Consider the following 26,884-nt stretch of genomic DNA (forward strand, 5'->3'; position numbering starts at 1 on the left):
CCATCAAGCCAACACTCTATGTCATCTTTCATTATTGGTTGGTTAAGAGGGTTTATGTTGTGCGATAGTCACATCTTCTATATGTCAAAATCATACTTTGGAATGGTTACTTCATCTCTTTTCATTCGAGTTCTTCCAAATTATTAGCCTGCAAGTTACACTCATGCTAGTTGATGTGGGATGCCCTCCTTACTTCCAGCAAATGTTTTCCCATCCACTCCGACTCATTTCTCTGGGAATAATATCTAGAGTCCTTTTTACAGTACCTTAGGGTTTGCAATCATCAGTAGCAGACACCTTCATTATCGATAGTGAGAATACATGAATGTCTCTAGATTGATAGATTTTCTCAAGTGTTTGACTTCAACACATTTATTCACACTTGTTAGATTGTACTAGGGTACCTTGACTCTCATCATCATTATCGGTGAGTTGCCTTGCATTTGTTAATAGTATACATCAATGACCTGTAATCAAATGATTTCTCACATGGTCGACTTCAGCTCATTCGTTCCCATAGTGTAGAAATGTACAATCCTCGGTTGGTGAAGACCTCCAGTTGTGTCAGCATCTTAGTTCACTTATCAACTCTTTCAGTGTTTTTCTAGTGCTACAAGCCACCCTTATGTGTTGTAATCCATCTCAGCAGCATTCTATATGTTGACACCCGAGTTTTTATGCAATACCACTATTCCACCTATATGACATGGTACTATTATGAGGACCAATTAAGAAGCATCAACGATCACACATTATTCGAGAATCATTGATCGGTTTTTCTTCTATATGTGATATTGAGACATAGCTCCGTTATGTTCTTGTGCATCTATGACTAAGCAATCCACTATGTATTCTCTAGTCTTCTTTGTACACTTATGTATACATGATGGATCTACTTTATACGTGATTAGTGGACATGATTTACTATTTCTAAGCATGGGTATGCCTGCCTCAAACATGAGTCTTCTTTTTTATTCCCTCTACAAGTATTCATTGGGTTTGAATTTGGTGATCTCCTCTCAAGTTCTCAAATGATATATCTTTGTACTTAACACATTTCGGCCATCATGTACCCCTTCTGACCTCATATATTAGGGGGCATTTGTTATATCATCATTCAACACTACTGTAGTTATGATGCTCTAATATGGCCTTGGGAAACCCTTTGCCATTCAGACTTGATCATTTATTAAAAAACAATATTTTCAATACTCCATTTCAAAAACACGTACACATGCGGGTACCATAATATAGAACCTGCATACATAATTTAAAATAAGAAAAAATAAAAAAATTTACTATTTCTTGGGCAGGGTTTACGGTTTTCACCGAAATCCCACTTATAGGAACCTGTGGCCTAACTAAATCAAATGATTTCTGGTGTTACTTATACACCTCATGAGAAGCCCTAAATCATAGAAGGATATAGGATATTGACATTATAGTCTTTTTGTCCCCAGATCAAGTCTGATTTTCCCTATGCTTGCTACACTCCCAGTCATAGGAAACCTTTGTTTCCTTACATAGATGTCCATATTCCATTATATGACATCCTTTTGTACATGATTCAGAGGTGATCTTTGAGGCTCAGGCTGGAAAAATCCATAGGAAGGTTTCGTTGGTGCAGTGGTCGGATCAAGTTGTATTATTCCACTCCTATTTTTCGATATCAATAAAGAGGCTATGTCTTGTTACTGAAATGCTATGATCTCATGTTTTTATGATTCATGTCTAATATATCATGATGTATATGTTTAAGTTTGATGATATAACATATTTATTATGCATGCACTTTTAAATACTTGCTATGTATATGCTTCTTTGAATTGTGTTGCAGGTCTAATCACTTTGGAGGAAGCAAAGGGTTTGGACCCTACGGGATAGACATCAAATGTAGGACCTACAAATACTTCTCTCAAACTCAAATTTAGTAGTTTACATAGTTTTGTTTCTTGAATGTATGCTTCTTGTCGATAGTTTGCCTTCAATCTGTTGAGGTTGTCAACCCTTACCTTAGGGAAGTTTTTGCTGCCAACGCTAGGAACACTAAGGGTCTAAAAAAAGTGGAATATCCTAAGGGGATATATTGTAAATAAATGGATTCCTTTCCTTGGGTTGTGCAGCCTGAAGAAGAAAGAGAGTTGGAAGTTGATATTGCTATTGAGCTCATTGAATAATCTTGGAAACTATGACTATTGTGTCTTTGTCTGAGCAAAGGAAGCTTGTGCACCAATTGTCTGTGAGTGACAGGGTTGGCCCAGATATCCATCCTTATGGAATCATAGCTTTAGCTCGAGGCTGGCTAATTGTAGGGAGTGTTTGTGCAACAAATCCTTTGATTAGGTGGAACAACTGACATGTGTAGTCAAATGGTGAATCTTTCGTTTAAAACAATGCCTTTTGTGTACTTTGTATTTAATTCGACAGTAATTGAATTTTCAAGGGTGCTCGAGCATGGGGTATGTCACATAGAACCAAGTCGGTTATCAATAAATACACAAATCTAAATGTTCAACATTGAAGCATTCTCACTATTGTATAGCAAACAACTGTGTTTCAACTCAAAACTTTGAAAAAAAGAGCACAAGACTGAAGCTTGCTTTTTCCAAATCCAAATTATGTGTCAACACAAAATGATTTTTCCTTACCAGAATAACTTAAAAGCAACATTTTTCCAAGTTATGAAACTATAATAACACAACGACACAAAAAAATGATTATCCCAGCTAGCTCAACCACATTAACTATTGTATTAATAGTTTAAGAAAAAATAATGAGGCATATAGGACAATGCCATTTGATGGTAGGCACCCATAATTTGTCATTAGTGGGAAATGGATTTTACATTACCTTTGTTGAACCTACCCACTAAGAATTTTCATGCATAGTTGAGCTAGAAAGAACATAACTATGGGAAAATGTTTGATGTTTAAACTAAGTTACAACATCTAGAAATTCAATAACAATGACCAACATTCGATGAAAAACTATATAGCCAAATATACATGGTTCTAAGCACTTTAACATGGTTTTTATTTCATCACACTTAAAAACGCATTATTCAAAAATACGTTACTTATCTATAGAAAGACACTGCATATATGAGATATAAGCAATTAAGGTAAACAAATATCTAATTAAATATCACTCCACATTCCAACAACACCCATCAACAACATTACCAAAGCTCCATGAGTACAAGTTATTACAACCAATATTTCTAAATAATTCTAGGAATAAAGCAATATGTTTAATCAGACCAATGAAACTTAAGCCTCAATTTGAATATTCAAAATAATCATGCTAACATTTGTACAACCAATCTACCAAAATATTTTAGTTTAGTTGAAGATTTATCTCAAATCATGCTAACAAGTGTACAACAAACTGCGAAAATATTTTAGTTTAGTTGAAGAGTTATCTCAGCATTTGAACATTCAATAAACGTTAATAATTTTTTTTCGATTAACTAATGGATCAAGTGAAACAAAATCCTTCAACATATCATATGAATTTAAAAGGTTGTAAGATAAGAAAATTTCTCCCACCAAATTCCATGTTCTTATGTAACAAACAATAGTAAAATTGCCATTTATATTCTACCGAAAATACTCCCTCTAATAATGTGCATACTGTGGTTGAGCGAATGTGATTCAATCGAGAAAGAAGTAACATGTGAAGACGTTGAAACAAAGACAATTTCTGTAATGAAATTCATTTACCTGATAGTAACAAACTTATTTGTACCATGCTTTTCCCAGTAACTCTTCAAATCAATTGCGTAATTTAGATTATAGGCTTCTGCCCTAAGCCTCTCTAACAATTTTCTGAACGTGCCTCCACTCGTTTTCCTTCCATCCACATAGGACCTCGCTCATTAGTATTCATCAAGAGGGGATACATAGATATACTAGTCATGCAACAAGCTGACTTCCAACCACCATTCCCCCACCTACAACATTGTTGAGCCACTCTAGTGCAAGTGCAAACAAGAATAGGCATAGTTGAAATATAAAAAACAATTCCATTAATCACAACATCTAGATTTTTTTGTTCTTTCATGACAATAGTGACTTCCCCATTTAAGCCTTCCTCAGTTGTGACACTAGGTTTTCTCGATTTTTTTCCTCAAACTTATAGATTCATAACCATCATATTTTCTCTTAGAAGGAATTTTTTTTCACCACCTTTTTTCTTCGATGTACGCTTAGTCATTTTCTGAGCTTCTTCAAATGGTGGAGTCTCTAAGATAGGAGCAGGAAAAGCTACATTAATAGGTCACATGGTTTGGTATTCCCTAGCAGAAAATGTAGGATTTTCTGCAAGCACTTGTAAAATATTTGCATTGGATAGGGGACCACATGAAAGGCTTCTCTCTCTAGTCCAACCACTATCCCTAACAAAATCGAGAAAAATTGTTGTTGCATCACCCTCCAAGATTGCAATGTTTCTGTTAGACAGGTAATCCTCAGGATTAATATTGGGTTAGTTTGTGTTAGAGTGATTGGTTATTAGAGTCCAAGAAGCCTCAGAAACTATTTCAATTGTTTCTTGTATGTATTAATACATACACATTGTACATCATTTATTGAAATCAATTAATATATGTTTGAGTTTGGTTTCTAGTTTGTGTGTCTTATAGTGGTATCAGTGTGGGTAGTTCATCCACCTATTGATTGAATTGAGCCATAATTTTTTTGGCATTCTTGAGGGCTCCTCCTTTCTTTGTGGACTACATTTTTGTCTCATTATTCATTTTGAAATCAGGGTCTCAGATTCACTGTCAAACTCAGATAAAGATATCGGGAGTGCTAGAAACCAAGTTAAAAGTTTTGAAAAGTGTAACTAGGTTCGGTCTTCATAATGACATGTAATTGTGATTTTTGTAAATGATGAAAAGAAGAAAATAAAATTATTATTATGCATTGCTTCATGGGTTTCATGAGAAAGAGGTTTTATTTTAGATGGATCACATTGAGAGCCTTTAGGATTTGTCATATAAGTCATATAGAGTCAATGTCATGTATGAAGAATGTCATAAAAGTGTCTAGAAGACCTCTAACGGCAAGCACTAAGTCATCCTCTTGAAGTTGGCCTCCAAACAGAGAGTATAAGCTCATGTTTCATCACCTTATGAAAGAAACACCTTTTCAAAATATAGGTTGCATTATTTATGGGACAAACTAGTATAAATACGTGGCTAAGATGTCCACATTTACACGGTTCAGAAGTTTGATATCTCTGATTTTTTTGGATCACAATTAGAAAGTTCAGAAGAGATTATAGAAGGAGCTCAAACTTGGGAATAGAAGTGGAGATTGGGTACTGTCAAGGGAATTCAGATCCCTCTGAACTTTATATCATAGTGGCAGCAACAAAGGATAAGGGACAAGTTCGGATAGCATTACATCCATGAATTTCATTGCTATGAACGAAGCCTCAGATTCAGTGTTATCTCAGAAAACATGTTTTGGTCCTCACAGTGATTATAGGTTCGGTACTTTATCACTCTTGATGATTACAATATTCTAGTATTAAGGATTCCATAAACTTACAGTAAGAAGGGTAGATGGATCCATCTCAATTCGAAGGATGACCATCACAGAAGTAAGTTCTCGAGAATTTCATAGCGAGAAGATCTCATAGTAAAGGAGATCTCTATGTGGAGACAGTGATAATATCTCTATGATAACTATGTCTTGATGCAAAGAAAGTCGAAGTGGAAGAGGAGTCAAGAAGAAGAGAAGACAATCTAGAGAACTAGTGTCTAGGTCGTGGAGTGGCTAATAGGTCAAGGATCTTGGTTTTGGTATTCGTAAATTGGAATCTAGATAAGAATAATTTGTGTGAGTTTTCCTCTCAAAGAGGGAGATTATTTTGCCTTGGATGATAGCCTACACTTTTTGTCTCTTGTCTATTTATACATCCAATGTCTCTTGTCTATTTATGTTCATGCATTGGTAACTGTTTGATGAAGAAGAAAACTAATAAATTAAGCAACTAGAAGCTTCTAAACTAATCAAGTAAAAGTCACTCACAAGCAGTTACTAATTAAGAGAAATCACCTAATTCATGATGCCCTAGATTTCTCAACAAAAATAAACCAAGGTAAAATTGATTACCCACCAGTAACTCTTATTATTGGCACAACCGACAGTGAATAAATAACATTGAACATTAGTGAAGCTTTGAATCATTTTTTGGAAGTGAATTATTAATTATTTTTAGTGGATTTTTTTTCTTCCATATTTGGTATTTGAATTTAATCTAGATATTATTGGAAAATTGAGAATGCTTCAAGGTTCATGAAAGTGAAATTAAAACAATATTTAATGAATTTTTTGAGAAGGATTTGTAAAAAATAAATGAATATGAGACAACGAGTAAGGAGAATACATTTCCTATATATTACTTCCAGAAACAACATCCTTGTGTGGAAGTAAGAGCCATAAAGGTGAAAATGAATAGAGAAAGAGGTAGAGCCTTAAAGGTGGAAGTGAACAAAGAAAGAAGTGGAGTTAGATAGGTGAAAGTGGAGAGAGAAAGAATTAGAGAAACGAAAAATCTAATAAGAGAAAACTCAGTGAGTATCAAGTGAATGGAAACTATATCAAATTGTGATTAAAGAAAATATTTATCATTTCTTTTATCAATTATATTAAAAAAAAAATGGTTAAAGAAAGGTGAAATGAGAAAGTAAAAGTAAAAGTGGCTGATTCTGAAATTAATTAACTTGGAGTTAAAAGTGGTTGAAATATTCAAAGTTTATTTTTTTTTATTTGAAATAAGTTTTAAAAGTTGAAGAGTTAAAAGTGGTGGAAATATTCAAAGTTTGTTTTTATTTTGATTAGAAATAAGTTCTAAAAGTTGAAGAGAAAAAGAAAAAGGGAAACAATGAGATCTGAACTTAGTTCTCTACTAAATAATTTTTGGAGTCCACCATCAAGTCACGGAGCCAATTTTTATTTAAAAAAAAAAGGGAGAAAGGAATATATCTTCATTTAGAGGAATACTTCACATATTTGTAAAGGATTTGTTTGAAGAATTTATTTGGTTGTAAAAAAATTATGACTTCAATAGTTTTCATAGTTGGAGTTGTCCTTAGTGGAAAGGAGAGTTATCAAGAATGGTTTGAGTGTTTATAAAATTGGAGTATTTGGGATACATGAATACATAATAAAATTGAACTTGTAAAAGGTAGTGTGGTTAGCAAAGCTCATATAATTACATAGTGTGTTAAAGGTCACAAGTTCAAATCCTTGTGCTTGATAACTTTTTACAAAACAAAAAGGGAAGTTAATTTTGGAGGTTGTGATACTCAATACAATGGTTGGGTAGCAAGAATATGACATTTTGTTTGCAACAATATGATAATTTTTTTGGTGGAAATTATGTTGTAAACGGGTGCATCTTCTGTTGAACCTGACACCTAATTAAATCATTTTAAATTCATTTGTATTGGGTGCAATTTCAGTGGTAGGCGACACCTTTTTGAAAGTTAATTGCAAGTATTATTTGATAGGAAGCTGGAGAAAATGACTAGATTCAATGATTTGTTAAAGCTGTTAAGTAGTTTAATGTCCTCTACTGTTCATAGTAGTGTCCAAATCAGTAAAGCCATGCTTTCTGACATTAAAACTTGTTCACAAAATACACAAGAGATCTCTAGTTTTTGCAATTCGAATCTCAATTCTAGCAAGATGAACTACATGAATTATAAAAGAAGAATTTTGAACATGTTCTTGTTCAGAACAATAGTTTGTTTGAGCCTAATCATCAGTCAGAGAATGATCAGAGTAATGAAGTCAATTCAAGAGAAAAATTGGATGCAGATAAATGTCTTGATGTGAAAATTGTTATAAGACTGTGGGGAGAGATTACTCATAACAAAAACAGAACTAGTTTGGGATATAATGTTCTAGATGTATCTTTTCACATTCCATATTTTTCTAAACCAATACAATTTCGAAGTGTTGGATTTTTTAGTGGTGTTGTTCCATAACAAGTTGATATATGCCAATAGTGTAATAGAGTTGGAAATGTGAAAGGTCAATGTTTTGATCTTCACCCATGTGAGCATTATGGAAAGCACAATCACCATACAAATAGATGTTCCAGAAATAAGACTACTACAAGAGAGAAGCTAAATTTTGCATGGATTACTTTGCTTATTAGGATTGGTCGAAAGCAACAAAGAAGATTTACAGGTCATACCGCACGATTTCTTCAACATTGTTGACTAGCCTTGCAGTGATGAAAAATAATTCATTTTCTCACATTGTATTTGACAAGGGGGGATTTTTTTATTGTCTGCAATAGCTTCGAATATTTGTCAAGTGATCCTCAGACACGGATCAAAATTTTACTACTACAGTCTAGAGTCTGAGTTCAGATTCAGAGTTGTAGACAGATTTTTTGATTTATTCTCTATGAGAATGAGCATGATTGCATGCTTTTGACATGTTGTTTTTTATTTATATGCGAACTACTATGAAGGTTCCAAATGTGGGTATAGTTCATGGTTTTATCTTAAAAACCACCATATTAGTTTTTGGTTATCCTTAAAAACTGTTTCTGAGAGATAATCAGCTCTTGGTTGAGATGAATTTTTACATTTTGAGCTCTCATTCTTGGACTTTAGTACATCCCTTCGGATTAAGGGGGGAATGTTAGACAAGTAATCCTCAAGGTTAATCTTGGGTTAGTTTGTTTTAGGGTGGTTGGTTATTAGAGTCCAAGAAGACTAGGAAACTAATTCAATTACTTCATGTATGTATTAATAGGTACACATTGTACATCATTGATTTAGATCAATTAATATATGTTTGACTTTGGTTTCCAACAATCACCATACAAATAGATGTTCCAAAAAGAAGACTACTCCAAGCGAGCAGCTAAATTTTGGATTGATTACTTCTTAGGATTGGACAAAAACATCCAAGAAGATTTATAGGTCATACCGAAGAATATGATCGAGAGTGATGAAAGCCTTGCAGTGATGAAGAATACTTCTCACCATGTATCCGAAAAAGTGGGAATTGTTGATGGTCTGCCACAGGTTTGAGTTCAAGATGTCAATTGAGGGTGAGTTAGAGATCTACATTGAGCCTAAGCCACAACCTGTACCAGTTAGAGCCAAAATTGTGAGACTTCAGTTTTTGCTAATTGAATTGATTGATTTGTTTGTGAATGAGCACTTTCATATTTGGAATTCTTCAAGGAACTGATGTCATAGTTCCAGAGATTTTGATCATCTTAAAACCAATTAGTATTATTATTATTATTATTTATTTTTTCTTTTTCTGAGAACTTCTATGAAGGTTCCAAAGTTTGTGTTTATTGATACCTTCAGTTCTCCCACCTTGGTTTGTTGTCATCCTTAAAAACCATTTCTGAGAGACATTCATCTCCTAAAAAGATTTTGTGATAGAACTTGTAAGTTTGACATTATCCTCACAAAAGCATTTGTTGGAATTCATATCCTCACATATTTTTATGAAGAACAAACCTATGTTGGATGTATACGGAAGTTCATATATTCTTGAACATATTCCATGTTTACTCTCTCCAAAATAAAATGACAGCTTGAACAAAACAATTTTAGCGAATCAGGTTTGGGAAGCTCTAGATTGCTTTGATCTTAATAAATACCCTGGATTGGATGGTTTCTTAGAAAATTTTTATAAGCATTGTTGGGCAATGATAAATAAGGATTTAGTTAGAATGGTATCTTACGTTCACAAATTTTCAATATGGGAGGTGAGATCAATTATGCATTCCTAGCCCTAATTCTGAAAGAAGTTAACCCATCCTCCTTTGATAGGTTTAGACCCATTTCTCTCTACAATGTCTCCTACAACATAATAACATATATCATCGCAAACATGAACAAACCTACTTTGGAAAATATAATCTCCAAAAATCATGGAAAATATATATACAAGTATCAAATGATTTAAAACATGATATTGGTAAAAGAAGTCATTAACTCAAGCAAGCAGTGAGGGAAGAAACAATGATTATAAAGTTGGACATGGCTAGTGTTTTTTATTAGGTTAGACATAAATTTATTTTTTATGTTATGTGGAAATATGGTTTTACCTCGAAATTTATTTCTTGGATATCATTTTGTATAAGTTTCCCTTGGATTTCTCACCTAGTCAATGGTATATCAATAATATTCTTTGAAGCCTCTCATGGTCTTTGAGATGAGTGTCCTTTGCCCCATTTGATTTTATATATAAAAATATATATATATATATATATATATATATATATATATATATATATCTCAAGATTCTACATTTTCATATTCAATATTATTTTTCGAAATATAATTACTCTTCATAAATCTGTTATGTTGCTATTTAAAATAATGTGATTGTGACAATATATACAATCAACCTCTAGTAGAAGTAATTTACATAAACCCTTCTATATCATTTAATGTGCTAAGAATGTTTTACATGGTGGTGTTTAAATGATAATGAAGTTTTATTTTGTATTTTTGTGAAATTTATTGAATATTATAATTTTTTAATGATAAAAAAGTTACTATAATTTAATTGTTAAATTGGTAATAGAGATCATTACTCCTTATAAATTTATAAATATAAATTAATTTATTATAATTATATGTTATAAGTGTGTTTATTTGGAATAGAATTTAAAGATAAATGATAGAGATTTAATCTTTGCATTATATTTACTAACTATTTTTTATAATAGTTAGGATATAGAGAGTAAGGTAATTATTCTTTTTTTTCTTTCCAATTTAAGAAATTTTTATAAAATTAGATATAGATAAATTATTTTAACAATGAAATGAATATAGATAAATTAGCCCATGTTATTGCAACGCAGCTTATTTAAAGGTTAAGAATTTTCATGATAAAATGGTATTGCAACAAAATTTATTTAAAGGTTAAGAATTTTCATGATAAACAGAAGATAATATTGGTGATTAAAAATCTTGTTACATTTTTTAGAAATACTTATATTTTTAATTCATATATTAAATTATTTTTATAGTGAATAATAATAATTTAAAATGAAATTGTAATTAAATTAAATTTTAGGTGTTTTTAATTTTGACAATATGAAATAAGAAATAAATTTTTTGATATTTATTAAGAGTTGATGTATATCAATATTTACAACTCATTTAAGTTTTATAATTACACTTATTTATAAAAATAAGTTTTCATACATTCAATCAATATAAAATTATTTAACTAAAATGATTACCAATCCATTCATTAATTAAAAAATCCTTATAAAATTATAGATAATAGAATCTTATCTTCCTCAACTCTAATATCTTTATATAATATATAATTTTGTTACAACTACATATGTTAATATTATCTTTGAATACAGTCCACCAATATATAAACTCAAAATCAGATAAAATGATTATCCGTAAAATATGTTTAATGGAACCTTCAATCAAAATCAAATAAGATGATTATCCATTAACTCATTAAGTAAAATATGCTTAATGGAAGCTTCAATCTTTGTGTGCACAATTACTTCAATCACTCAGCTGGAATGATTTCGTTAATCATTCAAATGGAATGATTATGGGTCATTTCATTATTCAAAATATGTTTAACGAAACCATTGATAATATACTTTCATTTTTGTCCACACCATTTTCGTTTTACATATTATCTAATATCGTTATGTACACATACTACATAGGCTTAATATCATTTTCAAAATTATTTGGTTAGACAATGTATAATTTAATTATAGCTACCGAGGTAAATATCGTTTTGAAATTATGTTTATAATAAAAAAACCTACACATAAGAAATGAATGCCCGCAGTTACAGAGGTTGTGATGAAAGGAAAAAACCCAATAGAATAAGGATATCAAACCGTTGTTCATTTCGAAGCTTTGGTTACCAGTTCGAATTCTTCGTGAGAAATGATTTCCTTTCTCACCTTTTCACTTTCCTTGTGAGAATATGAATTTGGCTTTTATAATTGAAGCTACACAGAGACAAGAAGGATAGAAGGCAGCACCGGGATTCACATGACCAACACCTGTACCAAAGGCATTTGCATGTTGGGCGGTGGCAAATTCGCATGTAAAGCATTTAGAATGATCAAAGTTGATTTCATAGCAGCACACATCCATGTTGAATGTTGGTGACATGAGGGCATGCCATAGAGATCATTTTGTAATTTAATCTTCTTTTCTCAAGAGGTCAAGCAGGTTGGGCTAACGTACCCACCCTAGACCACCAATACGTTGACGCCTAGAGAAATCGAGGGATCTCCGGAACAAACGGGTTTGGTCCTCTTGAGGAGAAGTTGGCTTAAACGGGAGCTCGTGTTTTAACCACCATGGTCATTCTCATTCCCTCGGCTTTAAAGGGATTTTTATTCTGTTGATATAGTCGTTGCTGGTAAGAAATGATAATTTGTCTACAAATTAACCTTGTTGTTGACAAATTATCCTTGTTGTTGTGTAGGTTTAATCATTGTTTAATTGACTGAACCGCAACCATTTAATTGTCAATCAGCGTAGATCTGTTTATTTCAAAGGTGTTTGCACAACAACCAAGGATAGAAATAAAGAACGGAAAGAAATGTCACTAAACCAATTGCAAAAATTAAACACCCATTCAAAAATAAAAAAGAATTCTACAGGAATGAAATCACACTTCACGTTTTACCAAGAAACAAACACGTTACACACAATATCAATCACTGAACCAGTTGTTCAAATATTACAGCTTAAATCAATCATGTGTAACAATATATCATAAACCTGAAAACAGAAGTAAATCTTCTCCATGAATTATACAACGACAACAATAACTTCACACTTATGAAAAATGAAATAATTAATCTACTGTTACAACTACTACTACAATCCCCGCTAAAGAGGATGGCCCTTCCTCCCTAGCAGGGCACTGGGATGAAATAAGAACTAGTTAGAAATTCAACACAGAATTTGTAAAGGCATCACAAACGATGTTCTTGTATTAAAATAGATGTGAATTATAGAATCAAAATGACGGTACTATATCATGTTACACGTTCCCTTCCTTGTAACTGGATCCTTTTATAAATTTTACATGCCCAAAATAGGGAACAGATTAGTGATGAGAATCTTACGATTCTCATGCTGATCGATATTAAAAGAAAATAGGAATTGTTACAACTAGTTTCTAAATACAAGGCCTATTCAAGTTACATCATTTTCTAAAATCATAACCGCCTAGATTCTTTGACCGCCCATGGATAATTCATGTTTCTGGATAGTTGTCTCGTGGAATTGTACCCGCGGTCTTTGATAGTTGTTGTGTAAGAAAATTTTACTGTGTAACAACAAATTGAGGTGTAACATCAATGGTCTATAACAACAAATGCTCAAAACATATTTGTGAATTAACAGCACAACTGTCCACCCTTTGGCCTTGAATTCATGGGCAACACCTAAAATAAAAAGAGCTAGAGAACTTCTTCTAGACTTACCCTGATTAGCCATCAAAAAGATATTACTTCATTCATATTTAACAAATATGGCAAAATAATATGTCGCAACAAGAGTTGCTTCTTATAACTAGGAAAAGGCATTTGCATGTTGCACAGTGACAAATTCGCATATAAGGCATTTAGAATGATCAAAGTTGATTTCATAGCAGCACACATCCATGTTGAATGTATTGCAAGCATGGCCATGTTGGTGACATGAGGGCATGCCATAGAGATCATTCTGTAATTTAATCTTCTCTTCTCAAGAGATCAAGCAGGTTGGGCTAACGTACCCACCCTAGACCGCCAATACGTTGACGCGTAGAGAAATCGAGTATAGTTTAAGGATCTCCGAAACAAACAGATTTGGTCCTCTTTAGGAGAAGTTGGCTTTAACCGAAACTCATGTTTTAACCAGCATGGTCATTCTCATTCCCTCGGCTTTAAAGGGATTTTTATTCTGTTGATATAGTCGTTGCTCGTAAGAAACGATAATTTGTCTACAAATTAACCTTGTTGTTGACAAATTATCCCTATTGTTGTGTTGGTTTAATCACTGTTTAATTGACTGAACCGCAACCATTTAATTGTCAATCAAGGTAGATCTGTTTATTTGAAAGGTGTTTGCACAACAATCAAGGATAGAAATAAAGAATGGAAAGAAATGTCACTGAACCAATTGCAAAAATTAAACACTCATGAAAAAATCAAAAAGAATTCTACAGGAATGAAATCACACTTCATGTTTTACCAAGAAACGAACACGCCACACACAATATCAATCACTGAACTAGTTGATCAAATATTACAGCTTAAATCAATCCTATGTAACAACATATCATAAATATGAAAACAGAAGTAAATCTTCTCTATGAATTATACAACAACAACAATAACTTCACACTTATGAAAAAAGAAATAATTAATCCACTACTACAATTACTACTGCAATCCCTGCTAAAGAGGATGGCCCTTCCTCCCTAGCAGGGCGCTGGGATGAAATAAGAACTAGTCAGAAATTCAACACAGAATCTGTAAAAGCATCACCAACGATGTTCTTGTATTAAAGGAGATGTGAATTACAAAATCAAAATGACGGTATTATATCGTGTTGCATGTTCCCTTGCATGGCACTGTATCCTTTTATAAATTTTACATGCTCAAAATAGGGAACAGATTAGTGATGAGAATCTTACGATTCTCACGCTGATCGATATTAAAAGAAAATAGGAATTGTTACAACTAGTTTCTAAATACAAGGCCTATTCAAGTTCATCATTTTCTAAAATCATAACCGCCTAGATTCTTTGACTGCCCATAGATAATTCATGCTTCACGATAGTTGTCTCATCGAATAGTACCCGCGGTCTTTGACAGTGGTTGTGCAAGAACATCTCGCAATGTAACAACAACTTGAGGTGTAACATCAATGGTCTATAACAACAAATGCTCAAAACATATTTGTGAATTAACAGCACAACTGTCCATCCTTTGGCCTCGAATTCATAGGCAACACCTAAAATAAAAAGAGCCAGAGAACTTCTTCCAGACTTACCCTAGTTAGCCATAAAAAAAATATCACTTCATTCATATTTATCAAATATGGAAAAATAATATGGCGCAACAAGAGTTGCTTCTTATAACTAGGAAAAGCAATAATTATAATGTAAAGCTCATGGGTTCAAAGGTAAAATGGGCAAAAATGAGGGAAAGAGGTATTTAAAGTGTGCCCAAAGGATGCACTCAACATCCCCCCCCAACTGAAGCAATTGCATGTCCTCATGAAAAATTCTCAAATACTGCTACTATACCTCTGCTGTAGATCTGTCAAGTTGTAAGCACTGACAGTATCCTCATCAATGGACCTGTAGCCATGAGTGGCCATCAACTGATGCGGCCAAGATTCCTCCTAACAGTCGCACATCTGATAATGGGGATGATACTCCTCTACTGGCAACCAAATAAAAGGATATTGAAACTTGAGCCCTATCCATAAGGCTCTCAATGATCTCAAAATTTGGGAATACTTTGAGACCCGTGTAACAACAACCACAAAGTTTGGAAACCCAAAAGGGTCACCCACCTGTAGACTAGCGCTACCGGCCTCACTGCGTTTAAGGCACCCCATTAGTGATCGACTCTTGGGCCGTGCAAAGAAATTGAGGCAGAATGCCATGATTCTCCTTCTATAGATAGTTGATTTCTCTCTAATGTCTCGAGTACTCAAAAATATCTTAAAATGATGCCTCAACTCTGTAGCCATCCTTGGTTCCGCCCTTATCCATAATGTTGTATTTTCTTCATTGGTGTCCACTAACTTCATGATGAGGTGCCATTCTATCTGATTTCTCATGAAATAAATAAAAGCACGTAATTGTAGATCCCCCATGTAGGAGAAAATGTGCGCAACCATATGCAAACTAGCATGCTGAGATTATATTATGAACAAACAACTCACATAGTAAGCTTTGGTCATTAAAATCGCAAGCACATAAAACTTTCAAAAAAGCTCAAGTAGAATTACCCACATATGGTCTATTTTCATAGACAACGCTCAACTGAAACAAACGAAATCTTTCCCACATAAATACTGGGTAGGATGGAGAGGGCCTTCTACACCCTAACAAATTTAGGACGAGTTCGTACAACTTGTGTTTATCATCTATTAAATCCTGAACTTGCTACTGTAACAGCTGCATTTGCTTCTCCTTCTCCTTCATGGCTTCCTTCTGTTCTCATCTTTCCCATTCTTCTACCAATTTTTTCTTAGCCAACTATTACTTGAGCGAATCTAAAACTTTCTGATGTTCTTCCAGCGAGATCACTCCCTTTTGTAAGGAGAGTATTTGTTGTTTCAATTTCTACAATTCTGATATCAGTAAAATTTTCTCCGAACACCATCCTTCTTCAGGACCCTATGTTCCTTCACATGCAATATCACTTGGGGATGTAACAGTATCTCAAGGATTAATTTGCTCTGCTTCAATTGCCGATTCTGTGTACCAACTTCTTCGTCGACAGGTTCTTATGGTTCAACTCTTTCTTTTTCTTCCTGAGTAGCCTCTGCATCTAATGTCAGTTCCTGTGTAACAACAGTGTCGTTGGCAGGTTCTTATGTATCAACTTCCAGGTTGATTACTGTGGGATTCTCCGTTTCTCCTATTGGTTCTTGTGTAATAGCAGCGTCGTTAACGAGTTCTTGTGTAACAACTTCCCAGGGTTCGGTTTGAGTTTCTGTCAAAATGGTGTTTGCAGCACATAATTTGTGTTCGGTTGTTGCTAGATTCTTAGCACGTGCTGCACATTCCTCTGGCCTCATTTTGTCTACAACCTTTGCCAATATGTCTAGGCTCGAGACCCATGCTTCTACTTTACTTTCCTCTAATTGCTGCCTTAATATTTCATTTTCTTTTTCTAAATTTTCAATTTTATGTAGCAAAAGTTGGGTCTCGTCCTTACCTGATAGAGGGACCTCTTCTAGATGGGCTTGTTCCCCTTCTTTCTGTTTCCTTGTGTCCTTGTGCTTGGTTGACTCCTTTCTAGATGGAGGTGAATGTTTTGGCTGTGCACTGACTTTCACCCTCTTCTTCGGTATCCTACCGCCTATCGGCTTCTCCAATGATCTTTTCTTAATCCTACCTCCTGAGGATTGCCCTTGTTCTTCAGTCTCCCTAGCTTCCCTTGGAGCGTCATCGGGGATTTCAGCTTGCCTTCAGTGGGAAGTCCTCATCTTTCTACTCATAAACTCCTCCCAGCTCCTGCCTTGGCATTCCAATGCATCCAACACAATTAACTTGATGAGGTCGTGGTTGGTAACACAACTCTCTGGGTGTGCAGCAATATTCACAGCAGCAAACATGTGCCTTATATTTTCTAGCAGGAAATATGGGAGATTGACCAGCTGCCTGTGTCGAAGGTGGTTTAACAACGGAAAATGGTAATTGAACACGATCGTTGCCCTTCCTTCACAAGTAATGTACTTGATGATGTATAGGGCGACTTCTCCCCATGGCTGAGGAACTGATATACTATCAATTCCCCTACCTTTTTTCTCCAATTTCTCTTCTCCTCGTAGGAATTCCGCCTTAAGGGAGGGGTCATTAATATTTCGGTTAAACCATATTTTTCCCTCAGCCCACAATGTTGTTACTCGGGCAATTACTTCTTCTGTAACTTCTAGCTTCAACCCCCTAACCTCTATCTAGTTTCTGTCCAGGTTTTTAGCGAATTCCATGGCAACCGACTCCTCTAATCCCTTAAGTTGCTCAAAGAACTCAAACCATCCTGCTTCCTTAAAAATATGGCACACCTCAGGGAAATTTTCCAATGCTTCAGTCAAATTGGGCTCGTGCCAGACTGTTGCTCCTCCCATTTCTGTTTCAGTTACTACACTTTGTGTTTTCTCTGTTCTTTCTCTGAGAATTTTGAAGTGAGAGTGCAATGCTTCACTGAGGTTTATATCAGGTTAGTGAGGTAGGCAATACAAAAGGAAACTCGGATCAGGGGGATTGTACTGCACTGGTATGATCTCATTATTGATACTAGATCGTAGAGGTCTGGCTTAAATGAAAGTTAATCCTTGGCATGATTGGCGTAAAGAAATAACAATAATTGCAGGGTTTAATAATGATTACAGGGTTGTCGCTTTTAATTTTAGTTTTAAATTGCAGATTGTGAAATGATTCGCCTCCCCCCGAGTTTAATGCAATGGTCGTCAAAGAAAGTGCCATATTAATTGCCATAAATGTTAAACAGAGGAAAAAGCGATATACCTTTTGTGTGATGTACTCGAGGTGATGTGGCGAAAAGGGACTAGTGAAAAGGTACCAGCGATATAATTAATTCCGGCGATGACATGCAAGTTGTGTCATTTGCTCATGTAGCAAGATGCTGACGAATGCTATTTATTGCGGGAGATGATTTTTCCTGGGTCACTTCTACAGGTGTTTAGTTGTTATACATGTAACAACAAATGCAATTGCTAACACTATTTCTATAACAAATTCTTATTTACACTACTCTTACAGATACAAAAATTTGGAAAGAACAAGAAAAGACTAAAACTTGTAACAACATATCGTAAGATGTGCGTGAGATAAATGATTTTGTTATAGAAAGGAAAGAACATGTAATAGCCGCCACATGGGGATTTTCAACTATCACAATTTGTCTGCCTACACCCCTATAAGAGATTTTCACAGTTAGATTATTATTTACATATTTTTATTACATTTTTTATGTTTTTTTTTTTTTTTTACATTAGATGTAACAACTACAAACAAAAGTTGGTTTTCGACTATTACACTTATTGGAAAATTAAAAATTTGGCAGCACAGGAGAATTTTCCCCTGCCCCTGTAATTTGAAGGTTAGAATCCGCGACAATGTTGATGAATGAATCCTTTGAAGCTGGTTTGTGATATAGCTAAAGATGGTGCCCATTAGCGAGTAATGGTGTCCTAGCACTATCAATGGTAACTAAATTCACAGTCCCATTGTCAAAGACTATGTCAACTTCATAAGGACCTAGCCACTTGGTGCAGAGCTTCCCCTTGAAATCCTTGAATCTCGAATCATATAATAGAGCCCAATCTCCTTTTTGAAACTTCTTATTTTTAATGAATCTATCGTGCCACTTAGCCCTTTGTTGTTGAATGATGTTTGTTTGTTGAATAACATATATACTTTTCTCATCTAGCTCATTGAGTTGATTCAACCGTTGCTTTTGTGCTTTTTCTAGATCTAAGTTCACCTGTAGTGTTGATCTTAATGTCTTTATTTCGAACTCTATGGGAAATAAAGGATTTTTACCATACACTAATTTGTATGGTGAGAATGTTGTAGTATTCCTCCATGTAGTCTTGTATTCCCACAACGCCTCTGGAAGTTTATTAGCCCAACTCCTCTAATGGTTGGCCATAATCTTGGTAAGAATTCTCTCAATAACCTTGTTGGTGCTCTCCACTTGGTCATTCGCTTGTGGATGATAAGGTGAAGTAATCCTAGGACATATTTTTTGTTTTTCAACTAGCTTTTGAATCAAATGAGATGTGAATTGGGGCCCTCCATCTGTCACCATTTCTCTGGGTATCCCAAAGCAAACAAAAATGTCTTCAAACAAAAAGTCTGAAACAACCTGCTTGGTGGCTCTGGTCAATGCCTTCACCTCGACCCATTTTGTGACATAATATGTGCAAACCAGGATGTAGGACTTTTGCTGGGACGAATGGTTAATTCGCCATACAAAACCTAGAGCCCATTTCTCAAATTGATCTAAAACTATTTGAGATCTCAATGGCATCTCATCTGACTAGAGTGGTTGACCCATTCTCTGGCAGCTTTCACATCCCTTCACAAATTTCTTAGCATCCTAAAATAGTATCTTGTGGAGAGCACCTTGTATCATGTCCTCTTATCTGCAAAGTGTCCTCCATAAGGTTCCTTGTGACAAGCTCTAAGGATATCAAAGATTTCATCCTCCCTCACACAATGCCTGATCTGATGATCTGGCCCAGTGTGATAGAGATTTCCCTCAATCCAAGAATATCTAGCACTTTGCTGGACAATTCTTTTCTTTTCTCTGGAGGATAGGTATTGTGGAAATATTCTTGTAGCAAGATAATTATCTATGTCTGCATACCACGGTGAGTGAGTTGAAATAGAAAAAAGGTATTCATCAGGAAAAGAATCTTCAATAGGCATGCATTCATCACCAACAATTAGCCTAGAAATAAAATCAGCCACTACATTATCTTTCCCAGGTTTATCTAGGATTATTATATCAAATTCCTATAAAAACAATAACCACTGTGCAATCCTACCATTAGTGACTAGTTTATTCATTAAAAAGCGAATGACAGAGTGGTCAGTGTGTTCAAACACTTGATATCCAGTGATGTAGTGTCGAAATTTGTTGATGGCAGCACTACCACAAGGAACTATTTTTATGTCATTGTGTAATTGATTTCTATTGGAGTCAAGTTCTTGATTATGTAATAGATAGAATACAACTTTTTGTCCTCGAGATGGCCTAATACAACTCCCACAATAGTATTAGATGCATCTGTAGCTATGTGAAACAACAGACTCTAGTTTGGTCCTCGCAAAATAGGATTTGTTGATACACAATTCTTTAATTCCATAAAGGCCTGCCCGCACTTCCCTCTTTTTGTGTCTTTGGAATTGGGATATTCAAGATTACCTCTATGTTAGCAGGGTCTACTTTAATCCCGTCAATAGAAATAATATGTCCCAGGACAATCCCTTCATTCATCGTCGTGTGACCCTTTACAGTACTCAAAGAAACATTAGTCTACACACATCATTCTAATACCTTTTCTAAATTAACTAATGTTGTTTCAACAGTATCATTGTAAGGTGTAAACCCATCCATGAAGATTTCTAGATAGTCATTCAACAGATCTCAGAAAATTCCCATTATTTCCCTTTGGAAATTTCTTGGCACATTACAGAGTCCAAAAGGAAGAACATTGTATGTGAAGGTTCCCCAAGGGCAGGTAAAGGTTGTTTTATCATGATCTTTTGCAGCAATTTGCATTTGGTTGTAACCATTAAACCCATCCAAAAATGAAAAAAAAAAAATTATGGGACATGGTATCAAGGACCTGATCTATGAATGGAAAAGGGAAATGGTCCTTTTGGGTGGCTTTCTTGAGTTCTCTATAATCTACACTAACTCTCCACTTTCCATTCTTTTTAAAGACAAATGCAAGTGGGCATACCCATTGACTATCATAAATGGATAAATGAAGTTGGCATTCAAGAGTTTCTATAGTTCATTTTTCACTACCTCCTTTAGTGCACGGTTCATACGTCACTATGGTTGTCTAACTGGATTGCAGCCGTCATTTAATTAGATGTGCTGAGTTCACAGACTGGGATGGATCCCTTTCATGTCTATATAATCCCATGCAAATTCCTTTTTGTACTTTTGTAGAAGTTGTAACAACAATTTGTTTTTCTCAACAGTCAGGTTTGGATTGACATTTAGATATTACCTAGTTCTATTTCAACTGGACTATTGTTGATGTTTGGAGTGGTCTTCATATGCTCCAAGCTTAGGTCTTCTACAACATCTTCCTCCCTTGAGTCCTCAATAGAAGTAAGATAAAGTGAATTAATAATAAAACTATTTATGATATCATCTTTTCTCTCATCCTTGAAGCATTGTTCTTTAGTGAGGGTGAGAAGTGGCTGGGAGTAATCTGATTCGAGTTTGAATTCATCCCACAAGGGGTTTCCCGAATCCATACTTGGTTTCGTTGGGGGTAGAGACTAAGTTTATTTGTGGCCCAACCATCTGAAATTATCATAGACCCAGACCTGCAGCCTGTGAATGCATTTGTAGTTGCTAGCCAAGGTCTCCCTAGAATCAAAGGATGGCCCCCCAAGTTTGATTTATTTTGTAAAATAAGGAAGTCAGCTAGATATATCCACGAATCCACTGTGATCATTACGTCTTCTAACACTCCCACGGGTTTGACATGGGACCTGTCTACTAATTCCAACACTGTAGGTGTGTGATTTAGTCCGTGTAACCTCAAGGTGGTGAAGAGCTCCTTAGTCATTACATTAATGGTTGCTCCTAAATAAATCAATGTAGTGGTAATGGGCTTGTCATTGATGTAAATAGTGAGTGTGGGATTTATTGGATCATTATATTTGGTTGAGAGAGGTTGATCAGTCATCAATTTGGACAACTTTCCCATCACATGAATAGTAGCCGAGTCCTTGGATTCCTCCCAGGATTTTTAACTCACAGATCTCTTACTATTTTTGCATAAATAGGTACATCTTTAATAGCTTCTGGTAGAAGAATCCGTATGTGTAAATTTTTTAACTCCCTAAGGAAATCAAATTCTGGTTGTGAAGTCGTCCCATCTTCGGCTAATATTTGGGTATACGATGGATCCTTAGTTATCATAGTCGAGTCAGTTGTTATAGGTGTATCAAATTTACTCAAATTGGTTGTTATAGTTGCAACTATCATTTCCGAGTTAGTTGTTACAGGTGTGAAAACATCTTCAAGGTATGTGGTATCTTCTCTGGGAAACTCACACTATTCTTCAGTGATAATAGGAGAGTGTTTTTGGTTAATCACTTTCCCTGATCAAGATGAATTTCATTACATTCGACATGAGTGATGTAATAATTCTAGAAGGTAGTCAGGGCCTCAATATTCTGGGCTTCCTTATTGTTTTAGTTAGGGTTAGGTTGCACAAGTAATTGGGGTGGTATAGTAGGTGTAGCCACAGGTGTTTGAAGAGGTGGAAGTTGTAATTATTGTTGCATTGTCATTTAAGGAGGGGCTAGACCTAGGTAACTTCCTCTCCAATTCTGAGTCCAAGGATATTGCCAAGATGGAGGGTATTGGAATGGTGGAGAGAGAATTGTTTAGCATTATATATATATATATATATATTCCATGGATTAAAAGAAGAGAAGTCTTGAGACATACCAGGGGGTTGTGGTTGCCATGGTTTCTTGGATCCAATTAAATAGGAAGACTGAACTTCTCGCTTGATTCTTTGAGCACCGCTTTCATTCTGGGAAGCTCCGAGAAATAGCCTGTAGAATTCTCTAGATCACAATTGTTGCACGAGATGATGCTGTTTCAGGCAGAACACAGAAAAAGTTGTATCAGCTTCATCTTGTGCTTTCTTCAGTTGTGCTGTTATTATTTGAGCAGATAAGGTACTGAGGAGACCAGTTTTAAGGTTTTCGAACAGATTTTTGATCTCAGCTCTAGTCACACCTCCATTTACAAATTTTTGTATTCTAATATAGGCATCTCGTCCCATGCTTCTTCCTCTCGATGACCCTCTCTAACATCTCAAGCAGAGCTCTATTATATCATCAAATGATTCCTGAGATATGTCTCCATTTCCTAGTAGATTCATGGTATCAAGGCAATCATCTCTCATTCCCCTTATGAATATGGTCTTCAAGATTTCTGGATCTAAATCACTATGTTTAAATCTCTACAAGTTATAATGGAATCGTTCCACATAATCCTCCAAGATTTCTTCCTCCTTCTGTGTCATCCTGAATATTTCTTCCCTCAGCTCCCTGGTCAGACAATAGTATTGGTACTTGGATAGGAATGTAGATTTCATTTCACCCCATGTCCAAATAGTAGCAGAGCCTAGTCCCATAAACCATCTCAGTGCTTCTCCTTTTAGAGTAGCAGGGAACAATTTCAGCTTTTGATCATCTGAAGTATAATCATAGCTCCTACACAAGACATCAAATTCAAACAAGAAGGTGTCAGGGTCTTCTACAGTCATTCCTTGAAAAGATAGAATCATTAACAAAGGAATTTTTTTCATGGGAGCTTTGCCCCTTATATCACTTATTGGGAACTCAAAGGTAGTAATGTTGGCATATTTTTTTTTTGTTATTGTTATTGTTATTTTTTTCCCCCATTTTTTATCTTCTTAACTCTTGCTGTGATGGGTCTCCTTCTTCAGACTGTCTTGATGACTGTCCTATGGGTGAAAATTTGTGAGATGATAGCTCAGGCTACTCCAGGGCTGGTTGTTTCACCATGCTGCTTGAATCTGTATATTGATAAGTAAATGAATTCTCATTTTGTTCAGGCCCTTGGTGTTCCCCACTAGTTTCCCCTTGGCCCTCAAACCTAGGGTCCTGACCACTAGTTTCCCCTACTATTCTTGAATTGAGTCTATGGTTTTGGGAGTGGGTACACTAGTTTTAGGATGATGAGATTCAGAGACAGAGGAACCAGATGCTTATAGCCTTACTATGGAGGTAACAAATTTTTGTGGCCCTATTTTTCTTGTATCCCTCCGTGAGTTTGACTGTTCTTTCTCTACTTTTAAGATTAGCACCTAAATAAATGTTTTTCTCCCCAAATCTGTGCTCTTCTTGTTCCTTTCATGACTCATTTTCCCTGTGATTTATTAGAGTGGTTGTGTTTTGGTATCTATGCTACTCCTACACCTTACACATGGACCCTATATGTGTTTATTTCACACCATAAATATCTCAGCTTCTACAATGGTGAGCCCGCATAGATAAATTCGAGTGATGCGCAGATTCTTACCTCTCATCTTACCGCCCAGTGCCTGTAATGATGAAAACACATCTAAATAAAATCCAAAAATTTCACATAGCCTAAGTGTCCTAATGATCACAGTGGTGAGCCTGTCCAGGTATGTTAGAGTTATGCACAGGTTCTTACCTCTCGTCTTACCACCCAACACTTGTGCACTAGAAATACTATATTAACAAAACACACTTGGTTGATTGTACTTTCAACTGCCTTCCCCGGCAACAACGCTAAAATGTTGTCCCAATTTAATCACTATCTATGATCCAAAATAGATCTTAAACAACACTGTTAAAAGCCTTCAAATATGTTAAAAAAAAGAAAACAACATCAGGGTTAAATCGGAGCAATGAAGCATTGATATCGCATTAGAAAAAGCTAAGGAATGTTAATGGGCCTTAGCCTTGAGAAAAATGCGATAGTGATACAAGCGAAACAAAGTGAACCGTTGATCGAGCACGCAGATCAACGGTCCAGATCAACTACCAATATTGCATCGCATGGAACCAAAGGGAGGACTTAACACATGATGGAAGGCTTAAGCGATATGCGATGGTTGCTTTATCATATCGCAATGAACCAAGGGAGAAGAATCGAGACCCATAACTTAAAGATTTGCGACAAGCACTTCCATCCTAGCCATCGAATGGGTGAAAGAGATCAATGGCAAATATCGCATCGAAGATTCCCAAAGGGAGGACTTCACACAGGCGGACCCGTAGGAGTTATGAAATAAAACAGCGAAGGATTTGAGTTCTGTGGTAAGCGGTATTTTGGGCGAGCTTCAGGCGGTAGATTGTATTGGAGAGGCTCCGCCTGATTCCATACACTGTCTAACACGTAGCACATCACAGGAGAGAGAAAACTACTTTTTCAGACGGGAAATCTCCGTGCAAGTGGGCCACCCAAAATGGTCGTCAGTCGTTGGATTAGTGATCATGGATCGAATGGTGAGGAAGGCACAAGCTAGTTGGATGATCAGGTTGGATGCGAACCATCTGATTGAAGGTAGATCAATGGTGGGCTTGCGACAATGATAAAACATAGACTCAAGAGGATTATAGATATGGCACTATAAAATTTGAAATCCGATATGCGGCATTTTGTTGGGTTTTTCTATGTTTTGGTGTATTTCCATTATAAAATCAAAATACAAAGGAGTTCTTGTGCTTTAAGTGTTTGTCTTAACAAGACGTGTCCAACGCCGAAGGAAGGTGAACAGACAAAAGAGGAAGACAGAGAGCCAGAAGAGGGAAGGCAAATAGACAGGGCCAATAGCCTTAAAAAGCCATCCCATAATAGAAAAGAGAGAAGTCGAAGTTCAGAGATAGAGGGGAGATAGAGAGTCAGAGAAAACACACAACTATGAACAGTTGACCAAAGGCACTAAGAGGGAGAGTCTGTGCGCTCTTTAGACTCGAGGTTTTCAAGTGAAACCCCTATGTAATATCACTATTGTTGTGTTATGGCTCTAATTGAGCTCACACCTATAAACTCTGTTCTTGAAGACATAATATAAAGGTTGACACTAAAAGCTGGACTAGGAGACGTAGCCAGGAAGTCTGGTGAACTCCTTGATTATTTGTTGTGTTGATATGTGTGTGTATTATGTTTTATAATTGCTCATTGTCTATGCTATTCACAATCTTTTCGATTCATTGCACTAAATAATATAGGCATTCCTGCACATGAGTCTATAATACCTTTTCTCCTTAATTTAATATCCATTTCGGATCAATTTAATTGACTAAAACACAACCATTTAATTGTCAACTAGGATAGGTATGTTTATCTCAAAGGTGTCTTCACTCTCTATGTCTATACATAACAACTAAGGATAGAAATAAAGAACGGAAAGAAATGTCGATGAACCAATTGCAAAAATTAAACACTCATGTAAAAATAAAAAATCATTCTACAGGAATGAAATCACACTTCATGTTTTACCAAGAAACGGGCGCACCACACACAATATCAATGACTAAACCAGTTGATCAAATATTATAGCTTAAATCAATCATGTGTAACAACATATCATAAATCTGAAAAACAGAAGTAAATCTGCTCTATGAATTATACAGTGACAACAATAACTTCACACTTATGAAAAATAAATAATTAATCTACTGCTACAACTACTACTACAATCCCTGCTAAAGAGGAGGGCCCTTCCTCCCTAGCAAGGCGTAGGGATGAAATAAGAACTAGTTAGGAATTCAACACAGAATCTGTAAAAGCATCACCAACGATGTTCTTGTATTAAAAGAGTTGTGAATTACATAATCAAAATGATGGTACTATC

General features: G+C 35.3%; 1 pseudogene; it reads right to left on the minus strand.

Moving 5' to 3' along the window:
• Window positions 1–3,718: 3,718 nt before the first annotated feature.
• Window positions 3,719–26,884, minus strand: part of LOC149175215 (uncharacterized) — a 60,980-nt pseudogene continuing 37,814 nt past the window's right edge.

Source organism: Pinus tabuliformis, chromosome 4_1, assembly GCF_031772625.1.
Source record: "Pinus tabuliformis cultivar Carrire ecotype Pingquan chromosome 4_1, CPIR1, whole genome shotgun sequence".
NCBI classification, from domain to species: domain Eukaryota; kingdom Viridiplantae; phylum Streptophyta; class Pinopsida; order Pinales; family Pinaceae; genus Pinus; species Pinus tabuliformis.